We start from the raw sequence: 17,947 nt of genomic DNA, 5'->3' as shown, positions 1-17,947 counted from the left end.
TGGATTGGGGAACAACAGGAATGGACTTGGAAGACATTGTATTAAAAGAAATAAGTCAGACATAGAAAGACAAATACTGTATCATTTCTGCATTTGGAGGGCAATACAATTTGGGGAGGGTGCTCCTATATGTGTAGAATAGAATAGTGCTTAGCAGAGACTGGGGAGAATGAGGGTGGGAAATTTTGATATAGATCAAGAGTTATACAGTTGGACCTGAAAGGAGCAAGTTCTGGTGATCTAGTGTACTTCACGGCAACTGAAGTTAATAATAATATAGTATACGCCAAAGTGGCTAGAACAGAGGGTTTGTTGTAGCTAGAGTTTTTCTGGTCCTGCCTGGCCCACAGACAGGACAAATCTCTCTCACCTGTCAGTCCCACAGCTGCTCAGACTCAACTGAATAAATACACAGAGACTTATATTACTTATATACTGTATGGCCATGGCAGGCTTCTTCTTATCTAGTTCTTCTATCTTAAATTAACCCATTTCTATTAGTCTATAAGTTGCCACGTGGCTTGTGGCTTACTGGTACCTTACATCTCTCTGTCATGGCAGTGGTTGGCAGTGTCTCTCTGCCTGAGCCTTCCACTTCCCAGAATCCTCTTCTCTGCTTGTCCCGCCTATACTTTGTGACTGGCTACTGGCCAATCAGTATTTTATTTATTAACCAATCAGAGCAACACATTTAATGTACAGAACATCCCACAGCAGTTTGTAAATGATTTCACCATGAATATATGAAATGACAGGTGTGCCAAGTAGACCCAATTGATCTTTACACAATGCATCCAATCATCACAGTGTTTTAACTAGGTGGTTATCACATGTCAAATAAAAAGGATGACATTAATAAGGCAATGGCTCTCATATGGACCTTGAGTTCAGATTCCCGGCACACACATTAAAGCCAGGCATGTATCTGTAACTCTGGGTCTGAGAGACAATGACAAACAGAATTCTGGAGTCTATTGGAATCCAGTCTAGTGGAATCAATGAGCTCCATGTTAAATAAGAGACCACATTCTCAAAGTGGAGAACAATCAGTGATGAAGAAATCACCTGATGCTGAAGTCCAGCTTCCACATACTCATTTACACAGCATGCACACACACACTCATACATACACAAACATGTGTGTACCACATATACATGACAGATGAAATTATATATAAAGGTCTATATAGCATATGCCTATGCATGTAAAAGTTGTAATCATACCAAAAAACCTGAAACAGTATTTTCTGGCCTTTCCTTCCTTTTTCACAATTCACATCATAGAAATCCAAGGCCCAATCAGAGCATGTGATATATCAATTGCACACTTCCAGTACCTAACTCACATTTCCAACTATCCTACCTATTGCTCATTCATTTATCCCACAGGTGCCTATGATGCTCTTCAAGCATAGTTATTAGGAACGGCTTAGGGATATTCATCATGCAACAATGCAGTCTGAATATTTAAACATCCCAGAGACTCATGTTGTCTTATTCTTTCCTGGGGAAACACAAACATCTATTCAAACAAGATGAGGAAACAATGGCAGACAAAAGTATGATTCCACCAAAGTTCAACTTGGCTTTAGCCTTACTAACAGAGCACAGGAGAGAAGTTACTTATAGTTCCTGGATGGCCCCAACCAGCATCCTCATTGTAAGCCCCATCCCATCACAGAGGATGACCTTCAAGAAGTAGTATAATGAAGTGTTGTTTTTCGTTATCCTTTCACTTCTAATATTCTCTAGCATCTCTCAAAATCACTTGCACCTGGAGAAAGGCAGAAGGAATAATTGCTGGTCTCCCAGGAAGGGTCCTCTGGCCCTCATCTTCTCCTTTAATGAGAGAGTGTCAGCAGATCCATAACTTTAGGTCTGGCAAACACATTTGTTGTCATAATTACTTGGCCAAGGCAATGTGTACTCCATGATGGTGTGACCATGTCCTATGCAAAAGAAAAAAGAAATGTCATGTAACCTCTGGAATGGAGAAATGGAGAGAGTTCTATCAAAGAAGATAGGTCACAAGCATAATCACCATTTGTCAAGCCCCAAAAAGTGACCACATCAGGGGAATTATCCAGAATTAGAGTATGTAACAAGGTCCCTTTGAAGCCAAGGGTCCAGAAGAAAGGCCCACAAGCTATAGGTAATGACTGCAGTGAGTCAAATGCAAACCAAGAGAGAAATTTCTAGAGAAGGCATCCTGCAGAATCCCTGGGTCCTTGCTGCCATCAAGAAGGCCCCTTTGAACTGAGCCTGGCTTCTTTCTCTGAGAACTCCCTGAATTGGGACTTTGTAGTACCCAGGTCCATTTATCTGCTAGTTGAGCTTAAGATAAGACACACAGGGCCCTGTTGATGTCCCTGTGGAGCTCACAGTGAGTGATAGGAGCTCTGGGCTGCTGCCCCTGCTCAGTCAACAGGAAATAGGGGCCAAGATAAGCACCTGTGAGAGGGATTTTTCTTGCCTGTCCTCTGAATGCAGAATGTGATAAAAGAGGGAGGTCTCTGCACACTGACCCAGAAAGCAAATGTAAGCTGAACAAAAGGGAGCTGTGGATGCAAGAAGATGAGATGGTTGCAAAATTGAACCTAACTGGAGGATACCTGTTTATTCTAGTCACTACCCAAACTGACAGTTTGCACAGGAGCAAAAATGAAAATATCTTTTAAAGTGCAATTGACAAGAAAAGGTCTCGTCTCATAGTTTCCTCTATTTAAACAGGTCAAAACATCAAGTCAGAGAGAGGTGAGAACAAGAAAAACACTTGAGTTCTTTGGAAATTCAGGCATAGGAGTGTGTGTGTGTGTGTGTGTGTGTGTGTGTGTGTGTGTGTGTGTGTGTACATTCACCTGTATATGGTTGATGCTGCATGTATACATGTAGGAGTGTGTGTGGCAGTCTAAGGCTCATAGCAGGTGTCTTCTTTAATCTCTCTACCTTATACACTGAGGCAGGGTCTCTCTTTTTCTCCAGAGCTCATCATTGCATCTAATTAGACTGGCCAACTTGGTATGCTGATTTCTTGTCTCTGCCTCCTGTACACTAAGAATACAAAGACTACCACGTCCATTCTGTTATTTTTTTTAATGTGTGTTCTTAAGATCCAAACTGTGATCCATGTACCTTTTATGGTAAGCAGATTACCTGCTGAGTCACCCCCCAAGGCCTGAAATGTATACATCGTTGACAGGACATTTTCTGTATACTCAGACCCTGTCTATAGGTGATACCAAGGATAGACCAGGACAATGAGCCAAAGAGTTCTCATGCTTACAAATGACCTTGTGTTATAAATAAGCTATCTTTAAATAATTTTCAAAATCAGACATTAGATCATCCTGTAGGAACATTGCAGCAATACTATATAAAGATGACAAGTAACAGATTCCAGGCTCTGTCTACTGTGAGAGACAGCCCAGATGAGCATGCCTCTTCTGTATTATATACTTTTCTTGTACTGCAAGGAAAGTTACCTGACAAAGACAACCTAAGAAAGAAAAAGTTTGCTGAGGCTTAAAGTTTGCAAGTATAGTCCTTCATGGTGGAAAAAGCATGAGTAGGCTGTTCACATTGTATCTGCAGTCAACAAGTAGAAAGAGATGAACCCTGCTGTTCAGTTCATTTTTTCCATCCAATGGGATGGTGCCACTCACATTTAGGATGAGTCTTCTCAACTTATTTAACTCAATCTAGAAACTCCCTCAGTGACATGATGGGAGGTTTGTCTCCTAGATTCCAGATCTAGTCAAATTGACAAGAAGATTAAATATCACATATCTGATTTCATATACACCTGGTTCCAACTAGCACATATGGTTTGTCTAAGTTTTAAAGGAGGGTGATAGGAATTCTTGTTGAATGTGTAATTTGGAAACTATTATGTTTGTAAATTTAATGGAGTTGGTTTTGTTTTATGACCAAAATATCAAGATTGAAAAAAACATGTCAACCTGAAATGTCATATTCCTATTCTAATTGTTATATCAGTGATTACATCAAATGGTTCTATAAAAAGGGCTGGATAGTTTCCCTCCTCCTTAACTCTCTCACTATTAGAATATGTGGATGCTTACCACATTGTATATATCTGGATTTAGGTCCCAGCTTAGAGTCATTGACACTGAAATGTCACCCTCTTGCTCCTGGATTGAGGTACAGAGGGATTATTTCCAGAGAATCATCAACTCTCTTGGCTCTTGAAGCTAAATGAGCATTCCACATGGTTGACAGAGACCCTGATCCCATGACAAATGGTCTGCCACCTGTGCTACTGTCCATCTGTAATTATTGAGTGCTATGATCCCAGAACATTGGAAATCACTTCTGTGGAACATCTGGAAAAGATGGAAATAGGAATAGGTTGAATGAACCAGGATAAAATTATGGAGCAAGTAAGATTTACATGAATATTTAACAGGAGCTCACAACTTAAAATTAGAGCAAAAATATAATAGATTTCACAAGAGAATAAAGACAGATATCATGAGGAAGGACACATCTGACCGTCTGAAAAGCAAATTAAGGATGAGACACCTACCAAGGTCTAATATCATGGTGAATGTGATATATGAGAGACCAGGAAGAAGATTAGAGACAAAGATGCAACACAGTATGCTAGTTTACTTTCTGTTGCTATCTGAGCTAAAGCACTGCCCAAAACCAACCCATGGGAAGAAAGGGCTCATTTGGCTTTTAGGGGTCATTCCATGTTTGAAGGAAGCTGAGCAACCAAAGGCTGGAGCCTGGATCCTGGAAGCAGAGCCTGTGGAGAAAAGCTGCTTATTGGCTTGCTTGCTCCAGTTCCTGCTCAACCATTTCCTCATAGATCCAGGCCCATCTGCTCAGAGCATGACAACACCCACAGTAGGTTATGTTCTCCTGTATCAATTATCAATTATGAAAATGCCCCACAGACATGGCTACCTGTCAACCCAATGGAGTCAGTCCCTCAGTTGAGATTGTCTTTTCCCGAGTGTCATCCTGAACACCAAGATTAGCTACAGTACATGATAAAGGAAGTGCTTAGGGAATACTCCACTTAACTACATGCAAGACTTATGGAATTTGAAGGACATACTCAGGGAACTATAACAAGGATCCACCTGAAGATAGGTTTGGTTTTTTAAATAAATTTTGGAGTCAAAAGATACATAGCTTTAGGGGCTGGCGAGATGGTTCAATAGGTAAAGTCCTTCCCTGTTAAGCCTGAGAACCTAGTGTTGCTTCTCAAACACCTATATAAAAATGAATGAATCAATGAATAAATGAATACATAAATGAATGGACAGATGAATGAACGAATGAAGTGTCAGGTGCAGCAGTTTTATGCAATCCCAGTTATGGGAAAGTGAAGACACAGGATCCCTGAAGCTTGCCTAGTTGAAAGGGTGAGCTTAAGGTGCTGTGATTTACTTCTTTTCACAAAATAAGGTAGAGAACAACTTTTGGTCTCCACACACATGAACACATAGTCCTCTGTACACACAGTCACCTGTGCACACACATGCATACAGTCACCTTCACATATACACATAGTCATGTGCATACACACATTCACACAACTGCCAACTGCACACAGTCACTTGGGCACACACATGCAGAGTCATCTTCACACACACATGCACACATAGTCACCTGATAGTATACATACACACAGCTATAACCTGCACACACATGTATACACACATTACCATACATAAAAAGATGGATCCTTTATTTTCAACTCTGTTTCCAATTGATTTTATACTTTCTTTTTGAGGAAAGGTTTTCCACTTAAGAAACTCCTGTTTTGCAGCTTTTAATTGTGTGTACCTGCTACACAGACTTTTTTTTTGTCTTCCACATTTGAGACTTCACTGTTGATAGCTATAATCAAAAATTAAGCAGCCAAAAAGCTTATTTCTGAGATATTTTTAGTTTTCCCAATCCCTGATCTGGACTTCCAGTTTTCATTTATTTTTCTTTAGTTCACATAGATGGATTGCTTTGGCTTATGAAAGAGGTACTTTTTCTGGCACTCAACTCTACTTTTAACTATGTTATGAAAATAGATTAAAGTGGTCTTTTATAGGAACTAGTTGGAACACACACACACACACACACACACACACACACACACACACACACATACACACATCTCAGACACTCACCCTGAATGTGCTTACAAAGAAGGAACCACAGAAATCAGAAACCATCTGCTCTCTCCCCTATCTCTACATAGGAAAGCAGGAAAGAAAAAGAGAGAGAATGTTTCATTTTAGAATTTTAGAGTCAGAGTAATGTAACACTATTTTACCTTTGCACAAATAGTAGAAGGGGTCAATAAGCTCAACACATTTTCATAGTTTCTTAGGCATTCTTTGGCTGTGTGTTAGTTAATTATTTCAGGTGTCTAAGCCTGTTCTCTTGTCTATAAAATTGCATAGAGGTATATACCTTACATAATGTTGGAATGATAAAGTGATGTACTGTTGGAATGATAAAGTGATGTACTATGTGATAGTTAACACTGACAGTCAACTTGACAAGATCTCCAGTCACCTAAGAGACAAACCTCTGGGTAAATCTGTGAAGAAACTTCTATATCTGTGTAATTTGGAATGACCCACTCTAGATGTGATTGATTCCATGCCATAGGCTGGGACCCTAACTTAATGAAGACGTGAACATGAAATGTCCACCAAATCTTACCACTTACTGCTTTCTGAGTGTGAACACATCATGGCCAGTTGCTTAATGTTCCTGTGGCCATGCCTTCAACACTCTGATGGACCACACCCTGGAGTATAAGCGCAGACAAAACCTGTTTTGTTTCAGCTGTTTTGTTACAGCATGTTAACTCATACCTAGTGTATGTAAAAAGCCTGCTGAGATTTAGTACATCAACATGAATGCACAATTTTGTTATAATTAATAATATTATTATAAAGATGTTCTTGAAAAGGAAGTACTAACACAGAGTCATATTTCTTTCACTAAGATACTTGATAGCTCTGTAGCCATAGCATAGTTATTTGAATTTTCTAGCCAAAACCAAAAATAAACCTTTGTAGTATTAGGTAAGACATAGTTCTCAACACAGGCAGAGCAATGCCAGACACATAGACAGTGCTCTGTGAGTATTGACTCTTTATTCTTAGCATCTCATCTATAGTACTTAAACGCTACTAGATTCTCCTACTGTCCAAGGTTATTTTAGGTTCAAATGATACAGGGAGTGATACAGCAGAAACTTGAAATTAATGAGAAGTGAAAGAAAAAAAGCTTCCCTTTATATGTGTTTCTCACATTTTCTCCCAAGGTTGGGCTGCAAATCCTACTACCAGACTGTGTACACAACAAGTACAGCTGTAAATCTCTTTATCCTCTGTTGACACTCCTAGTGGATTTTTAAACTCTCTCTGTGTGTGTGTGTGTGTGTGTGTGTGTGTGTGCGTGTGCGTGTGTGTGCATGTTCCTGTGTGAGATTGTGCATGTGCTTGCCACAGAGCACATAAGGAAGTCTGACATAACCTTGGTAGTCAGGAGAGTTGGTCTTTACCTAGGTGCTGTCTGAGACAGGGTCTCTGGTTGCTCACTGCTACTTTTACCAGGCAAGCTCACTTATGAGCTTCTAGGGTTCTCTTGTCTCTGCTTCCCATCTTCTTGGAACATAGAATTGCAGATATGTGTGCTGCTGTGTCTAACTTCTAACTTGGGTCCTAGGGGATCTGAACATAGGTTGTCATGTTTGTATGATTTTTGATGCCAACCCCTTTCTTCAGAACCAGTTAACAGTGGGTTTACTCACTGATTCTGGATACTCCCATTTTTTAATCTCGATTCCAATTTCCAGGTCTCTCTCTCTCTCTCTCTCTCTCTCTCTCTCTCTCTCTCTCTCTCTCACACACACACACACACACACACACACACACACACACACACACACACACACACATTTCCAGCAAGTGTCTAGAATCTTCCTCATTATTTACATAGCTGTACAATCTCTAAGCTCTATTGGCTGTCAGTACCTCCTTCCCACTTAGCAGTGCCTATTTCAACTTCTGATGTTACTCTTATTTATCATCCTCATTGTAATCCACTATACCTGCTTTTATGGCCATCTCTACCCACTGCCTTCTTTGTATTCTTAGTTCTTTGATGACATTGGACAGTAACTGGCTTGATTCATGGGCTGATGTTCTATTCTTGCCCATGGGCTCTAGTATTCCCTCAAACTGTAAATTGCTCAATGAGCTCCCGACTGTCACAATTTGTGTGGAGCCTGCTATTAGCTGCTTCTCCAGTGACTGCTACCAAGATTTCTAGTCCTGCATCTGGGCCGCAGGCCTCATTTTATGAGAACTACTCATATGACTCATGATGGCTGCCAGTTTCTCCTGCCCTTGGCACTCTGCACTGTCTGCTAGCAGGAAATGTTGGTGTGATGCTGTTGTTCTTCCATCAATTTTCTGTGTTACACAATTTCTCAAAAATAAGCTTAGTACCAGCCAAACTCAAGTCTACTTTACACTGAAATACTCTTAGGAAGTATTTTGTTATAGTTGTTTTATATGAATGTGTGTGTGTGTGTGTGTGTGTGTGTGTGTGTGTGTGTATGTGTGTGTGTGTGTTGCCTGCACTGTGTGCACAACTGCAGATGCCAGAGGAAGACATTGGATGCCCTGTTCTATTTCTATCCACCTTGTTCCTTGATAGCAGCTCTCTTTATTGAATCTTGAGGCAGGCTGGTAGACAACAAACCCCAATATCTTTACCCCCAAAACACAGGGCTACAGATGAATATGTGGCCACACCCAGATTCTTTTTTTTATGGTATGATCATGTATTTGTTACCCTTAAAGATTTATTTTTGACTGGACTCAGAAGTAGAAGCTCTCAGAGAGGACAGCCTACATCTCTTGGCAATCTGTTCCTGGTGCTTTTCTTTGGCTCCCTTCATTCTCTTGGCCAAAAGTTTAGCATATTCTGCAGCCTCCTCCTTGTTTTTCTTTGTTCGTTGTTTCTTTAGAGCAATATGACGGTGTTTGTGTTGAGGGACCTGTGGAGTAACAAGACGCTGAATCTTGGGTGCTTTGGTCCTGGGCTTCTTACCTTCTTTGTTTAATGGCTTTCTGACCATGTATTGGTGGACATCATCTTCTTTAGAGAGATTAAAAAGCTTTTGGATTCTGCTAGCTCTTTTAGGTCCCAACCGACCAACCGAAGAGGCACAGCAGTATCTGTCAGTCCAGGATTATCCTTCTCTCCTTTCTTTACAATAACCAAGCTGAGAACACTGAGATTGGCATCCACGATGCATCCTCTTACAGACTTGTGCTTCCTCTCTCCAGTTCTCCTTGGTCTATAACAAGAGTGCCCCTTACTCAACAGCAGGCGCACTCTGCCATGGGTCAACACGCCTTGCTTCATGGGAAAACCTTGTTTGTCATTCCCGCCACTGATTCGGACCATATAACCCTTCCACTCTTCACCCAGGGCATCGGCAGCCACTTCTGTGGCCATGCGCTTCTCGTAGAACATATGAAGCTTGCGCTCATCATCCACTTCGATGAGGTTCTGACAGCCCGTGGCAGGGTAGGAGACACTCAGCTTCATCTTGAAACAGCCGACCACCTAGGAGGCTCCAAGAAAAAGAGCCACACCCAGATTCTTAAAGGGGCATTGTGAATTTGGATTCAGGACCTCCTGCAGGCTTAGCAAGCTCTATTGCATGATGGATCACTCCTGGGAAGTATTTTAAGATCTACAAAAACCAAAGGTATATGGAATAACTTTTTTAGTCAATATTTCTATATGAATTTAGAAGTAATGAGTGTGAAATAGAGAGCATCTCTGAAGTTAATAACTGTGGAGAATATAGGAAATGAACAAAGAAGACTAATACCTCATGCTGGACACTGTACCCAACCTGTCAGTTAATTTGAAAACAAAAGACACTGATAGGGAACAGGAGGCTATTTTATTTTTTATTTCAACTTCAAGGAAATATTGATAAATTTAATTTACTCACTAAACAGAGGGTCATCCAATATCCCAAGAGTATTTGTATAAGTATATGTCTTAATTTACTTAAAGTACTACGCTTCTTACTGGAAACAAAAGGAATCCATTGCACATGCTCAGATGATGGGCCCAACCCAAAGAGAAGACATTGTGCTCAAACTTGCAAGATTTCAAGAATTTTCTCAGAATCTGAGTAAAAGTATGTTTCCATGAGGAAAGTTTAACAGAATCTGACTCTGGTATTATACATGTGTCATGTGCTCCCTCCAAACTCAGGTTAAGGGGAAAGCTATTCTATAGTGTTCTTTCTCTCTGGGATGCTCCACAAAAATATGATTTGGGGTCTTTATTTCTTGTTACTTACATATTGAAAGAGTAGAGTGCTTCCAGGGGAAATGCAGTAGACTTTTAGGCAAACTCAAAGCAATTCTGAGACTGGAGTTGTAGCTCAGTTAATAGAGTACTTGCCTAACATGCAGGCAGCCCTGGGTTTGAGTCCCACCATTATAAAATAGACTGTTGTAGTACATGAGTGAAATCCCAGCACTTAGAAAGTGGAGGCTGGGGGTTGGGGATTTAGCTCAGTGGTAGAGCGCTTGCCTAGCAAGCACAAGGCCCTAGGTTCGGTCCTCAGCGCCGGCAAAAAAAAAAAAAAAGTATGAATAAAGTGGGGGCTGAAGGATCAGGAGTCCAAAGTCATCTTTTGTTACTGCAGATACTGATACTTCACTTGCTGTATGTTCAAAACTAAGAAGTAACCCAAACCAAAAGTCTATGCTCATTGGTGTTACTACAAAATTTTTGTATTTATTTCTTATATAAATGAGGGGATCCATACAATACTTGTCAGTTTTTAGTTCCTAAATGTTTGCTGTATATTATATTATAAGAAATATTCAGTCAGGCATCCTTTTTAATGTTATTATAATTACCATTATCAAGCATGGCCTTAGCTCATTAGTTAGGTTCATCTATCTACTAACATGGTTAGCTCTGGGGCCTGGAAAGATAGCTCAGTCAGTAAAGCATTTGCCATGCAAGAATGAAATCCTGAGTTTGAGTCCCCAAACCAACATATATAATAAGCCTGATGTTATGGATTGTGCTTGCAATCTTAGTGTTGTGGAGTTGGAAACAGGAGGATCGTGGGAGCTTGTTGGCAAGTAGCTCTAGAACAGTGGGAGAACTAGAGCCCAGTGAGAAACCCTATCACAAAACACTGTGTAGACTTCTCCTAGGGAATGATACCCAAAATTTTCTTCTGGATTCTATACACCCTCACACACATATACACAGGTATTCATACCCACATGAACATGATAATATGAGCAAACACACACACACACACACACACACACACACACACACACACACACACACTTGCTCTAATGGAAGAAAAGGGACCATTTACCCTTTGCAGTCACGACCCAATTTAGGTCGAGGGGAGAAAATATCAAACAATTAGCAAGTGTGGTCTGCTTACAAAAGTTTTCATAGGGTTACCATTATCACACCACTGCTTCACAGGAGGGGCCACCCTCAAGATGAGGTCTGTCCTGCTTTGGCTTGTTACCTTGCTGCCATGCATCTCTCTCCTCTCAGAAGATGAGTAGTATTGTCACTATGTTGAGATGCCCATGGTAGTTTTGTCACAGCACGGCATCTGCACCAGATGCGATTATAACTACAAAAGTTAAAGGGAATTTTAGTGCCAAAATGGCAGACTTCACAATATAGATTAGTCGATCATTAAGTTAGATGAAATAATATCAAAGTTGCCCAGAATATCCAAGTTCCTAAAGCAAATAGACCCAATGCTACATTTAAGGAGAAACACAGAAAATATCAAGTTCATAATAAGGTACAAGCAGATTCATCTCATTTAATTAATATTCACCAAGAGAATAACAAATTATTTTCAGAAGGGAAAATACTATAAAAATATGGTAATTCAATCAAAAGTTAGGCTGTTCCTCCTGCAGTGATGAAACCTAAACAGATTTTTGAAAACATTTACCTATGGCTAGTTATTCGTTAGAGTCAATTTTATATGGAAATAGCAGAATCTTAACAGCCTAGTAGCTGATCATGTATTCATGTATTTGCCCATTTAAAAAATGAAACTCCCTAGATAGGTGATGATCTTCACATTTTCTGTGAATTATTAGAATTCTGAACAATCAGACCCAATGTCTAATTTTTAATAGTTGTTGTCTGACTTTTCCTGGGCAGACATGAACAAATATCTATTCACCCCAGACAAGAGACAACAGAAATTATTCCACCTGTGTCTTGCTTAGGGAACCAGCAAGTTTACTGAAGTCAGCTATTGGAGCAGGAATAACTCAGTGAAAACTATACCACTGCAAAGCCCATCCCATCCCACTCTGAGCAAGGATTTGCAGAAGCTGAAACCCTGTAGCTCTCTGAATGACTTGCAGACAGCTGGGCTGGTCAGAGAATCTCCTCTCTCAGCATCTGTTCACTGCTTGCATAACCTTGGAGAGGGGCCTAGTGAACCCTGTAAATTTCAGGAGCTCCTGAGCTTTGTAATATTTATTTATTTCATGAGTCTTGTAAATTTCAATTCCATCCTGAGTCTTGAGTAAGCTATTCTAGTGTGGAACGTTTCCATTGGTAGGTGATAGCTAAAGTTTAGCTATCACCTATTTATAGTCCAGCTGTTACATAGGAGTGTCATCTTGGCCAGGCAGCAGTGGTGCATGCCTTTAATTCCAGTACTCAGGAGGAAGAGCCAGGTGGATCTCTGTGAGTTCGAGGCCAGCCTGGTCTACAGAGCAATATCTGGTATAGGCACCAAAACTATACAGAGAAACCCTGTCTCAAAAAAGCAAACAAACAAAAGAGTGTTGTCTTTTTCCCTCTGACTCCATCTCTGATTGCCTATTGCCTATTTCCTTCTCACAAAGCCATAGGAAATTTGCTATTTTTTGAATGGGTATGGCACCAGTAACATTAAAAAATAAATAAATAAACCTATTCTACCCATTTTGAACTTAATGAATCAGTGAGATTATTGGTGTTTCTTACAGGAGTATGATTGAGGGGTATTGCAGGAACATGGCTGACTCATAAATGTCTACATCACTGAACAGCCCACCCAGTGTGAGTGACAACTCACAAAAATGCATCCTGACAGCTTCCTGTTGCACAGCTCAGTCTTGGAGAGTCTTGTCACCTTAGCAACTGTTCCTGCTCATGTAACTTTGGGGAGGGGCTTGTGAATCTCAAGTATCAGAAGCCTTCCTAAGGCTTTTATGCAAACTTTCCAATTTGGAGGCAATAGTGACACAACAGGTTGGAGAAGAGTCAAGGTCCTTACTTTGGTGGAGGTGGAGGTTGGAATAGAGATGGTGTACAGAGACTCATTATTTGAATGCTTGGCCCATAATGAGTGGCACTATCAGGAGGTGTGGTCTTGTTGGAGTAGGTGTGTCATTTTTGGAGGAAGTGTGTCATTGTGGGGGTGGACTTTGATGTCTCAAATGCTCAAGCTACTTCCAGATGGGGACTTAATCTCTCCTGCTGCCTGCCAATCCAGATGTAGAACTCTCAGCTCCTTTTCCAGCACCAGGTCTGCCTGCATGCTACCATGTCCCACCATGATGATATTGTAATGAACCCCTGAAACAGTCAGCCAGTCCAATTAAAAGTTTTCCTTTATAAGCATTTCCATGGTCATGGTATCTCTGCACAGCAATAGAAACCCTGACTAAGACAGTGGGCTTCTGTGATGCTAACCTTCCAAGTAGAATCTGATGGACTTAGAGACTCACCTGTCATTTTGTCTTCCCTCCCACATGTGCATCTTTACTTTCACTGCCCCTCATCCCTTTAGATAAACACTACTTATTGCTCAACAGAATAAAATGTGTATTAAACATTATCCTATGCTTATAAAGTCCATTAGCATTTTCCTTTATAAGTACCCAAATGTCCAGTTTCAACTTGCATATACTATTTTACTGAAAATGTGGTATTGTGTTCCCAAAAATATTGTGTGGGCTAATAAACTTATCTGGTGTCAGAGAACAGGATGGCCACAATATTACACATGAGGGATAGGCAGTGATAGCACATGCCTTTAATCCCAGCATTCCAGAGACACAAATACCTCTGGATCTCTGTAAGCTGAAGGCCACATTGGAAACAGCTAGGCATGGTGACACACACTTTCAATCCCAGGGAGTGGAGGCAGAAAGAGAAAGATATATAAGGCATGAAGACCAGAAACTAGAAGCATTTGGGTGGTTCAGCATTTTGGCTGGTTAAGCTTTGCTTTTAGGCTTTGTAGCATCACAGTTCAGCTGAGATTCATTTGGATGAGGACTCAGAAGCTTGCAGTCTGGGGAAACAAGATCAGCTGAGGAACTGGCGAGGTGAGGAAACTGTGGCTTGTTCTGCTTCTCTGATCTTCCAGTATTCACCCCAATAACTGGCCTCAGGTTTGATTTTATTAATAAGACCTGTTAAGAATCCTGCTACACTTTTCTGTGTATATAAAAAACTTTTTATTCTATGTTTTTCAAGTCCTAATTTTGATCCCAACTTCCCAGTTTGTTGCACATGGCCAAGCCCCGTCTTTCTGGGCAGTGTTTGTTGGAAATGCCCCACCACTTGCACAGGTAGTTGTTTAGAGTAAGTTGTTCAAAGCTTTGGTGATGAGAGTGATCCAACACCGAAAGGAGAAGAGAATATCAGATCCTGGCTGATGTCCTCACCATGTTCCGCTCTTCTCTGATATCTAGCTGGCTTCCCCTCAGAGATGCCAACCCTCTGGGAACATGTTGCCTTTGATTGAACTCCTTTCTCTTATTCAGCTCCCCAAATAAATAAAAAAGAACATAGGACTAAGGATGTGACTTTGTGGTCCAGTGCTTGCCATCATGTGTGGTTCCTCATACAACTACAGCATGACAAAGATGAGGAAGAGGGGGAGGAGAAGGAAAAAGATAAGGAGGACACAAATAAAAGACGATGTTCTTTGTTTCACAACAATGTTATCATACTCAGCATTAGAAAATTATATATGCCTAAGATGATTGTAATAATACACTTGAGAGAACTTGGGAGTGGGAAATGGAGGAGAGAGTGACAGGGTGAATATGTTTGAAACACATTATGTACATGTGTGAAAATGTCACATAAAAGCCAGTATTGAGTGCAATTAACATGAATAAAAACATTATTAATTACTTGAAGAGTTATGCATTTAAAATAAACATAATAACTAATAGTTATATCATAATTAGTAAGAAATCAAACAAAAAACCCTTCACTTCAGAGCAATTGCTTAATATAAAGAAAGACTCTTGCTGTGCCCTGGCCTTTCACTGCATTTGTCTAGACCTTTCCATGATGATTTTGTAGCTAGTCATTAAGCTCTTTATCTTACTGAAACTCTAGAATAAGTAAATACTGAAAGAAGCTTTTAGATCAACAATTTCATTCTAACACTAGGAATGAAATACATTGGATTAATCACTAAAAGCATATGTACTGAACTCCTGTGTGATTTTAGCACTGTGTGGAGATCACAGGCTCACAGCGACATAACAAAGGCATTCTTTCAGATTTTTCAAGTCAGTTGAAGCCAGAAAACTCCTGGTTAGGGGTCAAACAGAGAAACAGTAAAATGGCTAGGGCTTTCTGCCACACCTCTCTCCCTCACTTCTTCAGAGGCTATGAGTTTAAAGATTAAAAGGAAAGATGTCATGGAAAGTAACATGTTTGCTTTAAATAACTTAACTAAAATTAATATAATGTTTATTTCCTAAATCCTTATCCTTTGTGCTCCTGGTAACACTCAGAAGTTTAGCAAAACTATTATTCTCAACTACCATTCTGTGAAATGTATTGTTGAGCATGGATAAGATAGTAAGAAAAATGGATTAAACACGTGTTCTTATATAAAGTTCAAAGCAGTTTTTTCCTCAAAATAATACTATTAATTTTGCTTTGTATGCAGTGATATTTAAATGAGCCTTGTTGATATGTGGCTAGTGTTACTGAGAAAGCCAACCCCAAGGAAAAGGCAGCTAGTCCAGGATGCTTGGCAAGTTTGGATTCTCCTGAGACCAATTAGGTAAGGATAAGAAATGAGCTTCACCTTGCTGCTTCTGTGGTGGCTTCCCAGAATGGATGCAAGGTTGCCTCTGATCAGTCTGGAAACCGGATGGGACATTTTATGGAAAAAAAAAAAGGCTTCTCTTGCAGCTCTACTTCCCAGGCTAAAGCCAACCAGCAGGGCCTTTCTGTAAGGAACCCAGGCCTTCCTCCCCAGCAGATTGTGGTCGCTAGTCAGCTGCAGGCAGGTAACACTGGCACACTCTAAACTCACTTTTCCTGTCTATTCTCTCCTCTTTCTCTGCCAATGAATCAGCAGTCTCCTGTCTGAATTAAATAGGCTCAAGACAGTGTGGGTTCTAAGAAATAACTCAGAGCGGTCTTCAAGCTTCCATGAAACATTTAAGTAGATAATTCAAACAAGCCTTGACTCATTAAAAAGCCCAAACACATGACTGGTGGCAAAGTGAAAGACTTTGAAATAAGATGAACTTGTGTTTGAATTCCAGTTTTTGGTATAAATACCTTGTATTTAATGCCTAGACATAATAAACCTTCATACACTTAATTCTAAAATGGGAATAATAGAAGATCCTGAAGCTCTGGTGTTCTGTAAACAACATCCATGTAGATGATATAAAATGATATAACTGACTAGAGTTATTCCTCCTCATTAATCTTGGGAATCAGCAATTGTGGATAATGTTCTAAATGAAAAAAAACCTCATCACATGGACTTGGAGGTGGCTCAGTGAGTAATGAAGTTGCTACACAAACATTAGGACCCGAGTTAGATCACCAGAATCCACTTAAAAAGCCAGGCATGCCAGAGCACTCTTATAATGCCTGTTCTGGGGAAGCAGACCCGGCTGATCCTGGGGGCTCGCTAGCCTGCTTAGTGAGCTAAAGTCTAATAAGACACTCTGTCTAAATGAATGACATGGCTGTTTCTTGAGGAAGGTCACCTGAGGTTATCCTCTGGCCTCTTCATGCATACACACACACACACACACACACACACAATCAGTCTTATCTGATCAATGAAAATGACTCCACCTCTACAGAACTGGTCACAGCTGCAATTTTCTATTTAATCATGCATCCAATGAAAATAAGTTTCCTAAAATTCCAAAAACTGCTGCAGAAGGTGATGCTTCTTTTATTCAATCTTTGCATGACTTCTGACAGAGCATGTTAAGATGCCTGACCAATGCTTGACACATAACTGTTACCAACTGATTTGAATTTGAAGAGCAGACTCTGTAAGAATAATGTTTCCCATTTTGCAGCTAGGAATTCTGAGGCTCCAAAAGATCAGTTTCCCTCTGGTGGAACAGGGAACACATGGTGGGCTCTCCAGGTGATTCCATAGAGTTTAAGCTTTCCACTAAGATAAACACCATCTCCTTGGCAGGTGAATGAGCAAGGACTAGAGGATGTTACAGAACTTTCCTAGACAGATACTCCAAAGTAGGGTGCAGATCCAGGCACGACATTTTGTGTCCCATGCTCCTGTCACCCCTGCTTCTATGACTACATATATGTATGTGGGTTTACATGCATATTTACATGTGTGTGTGTGTGTATGCCAGAGGTTAGGGTTGGATGATTTCTGTCTCCAGCTTTTTTTTTTTTTTAGGCAAGATCTTCCACTGGGTCTTTGAGCTCAGCCATTAGTTATATTAGCATAGGTCCACATGTATATGTGACCATGTGTACACATATGTACACATGCATGCACTGGCCAGAGGACAACCTTAGGTGCCATTCTCCTGTTTTTTATTGTGATGATGTCTCTCACAAGACTGGAATGCTCCATGAAGGCCACAATGGCTGACCAAAC

General features: G+C 40.4%; 1 protein-coding gene and 1 pseudogene across 3 annotated transcripts in view; one reads left to right on the top strand and one right to left on the bottom strand.

The window, feature by feature from the left end:
- The window catches only part of LOC118592981 (contactin-associated protein like 5-1-like), a 934,683-nt gene that overhangs the window by 243,224 nt on the left and 673,512 nt on the right, over positions 1-17,947 (top strand). The window lies entirely within an intron of this gene.
- On the bottom strand, positions 8,858-9,609 carry LOC118592982 (annotated as a pseudogene).

Source organism: Onychomys torridus, chromosome 11, assembly GCF_903995425.1.
Source record: "Onychomys torridus chromosome 11, mOncTor1.1, whole genome shotgun sequence".
Classification (NCBI taxonomy): domain Eukaryota; kingdom Metazoa; phylum Chordata; class Mammalia; order Rodentia; family Cricetidae; genus Onychomys; species Onychomys torridus.
The sequence above is the reverse complement of the archived record's forward strand: the minus strand, read 5'-3'. Positions and strand labels throughout refer to the sequence as shown.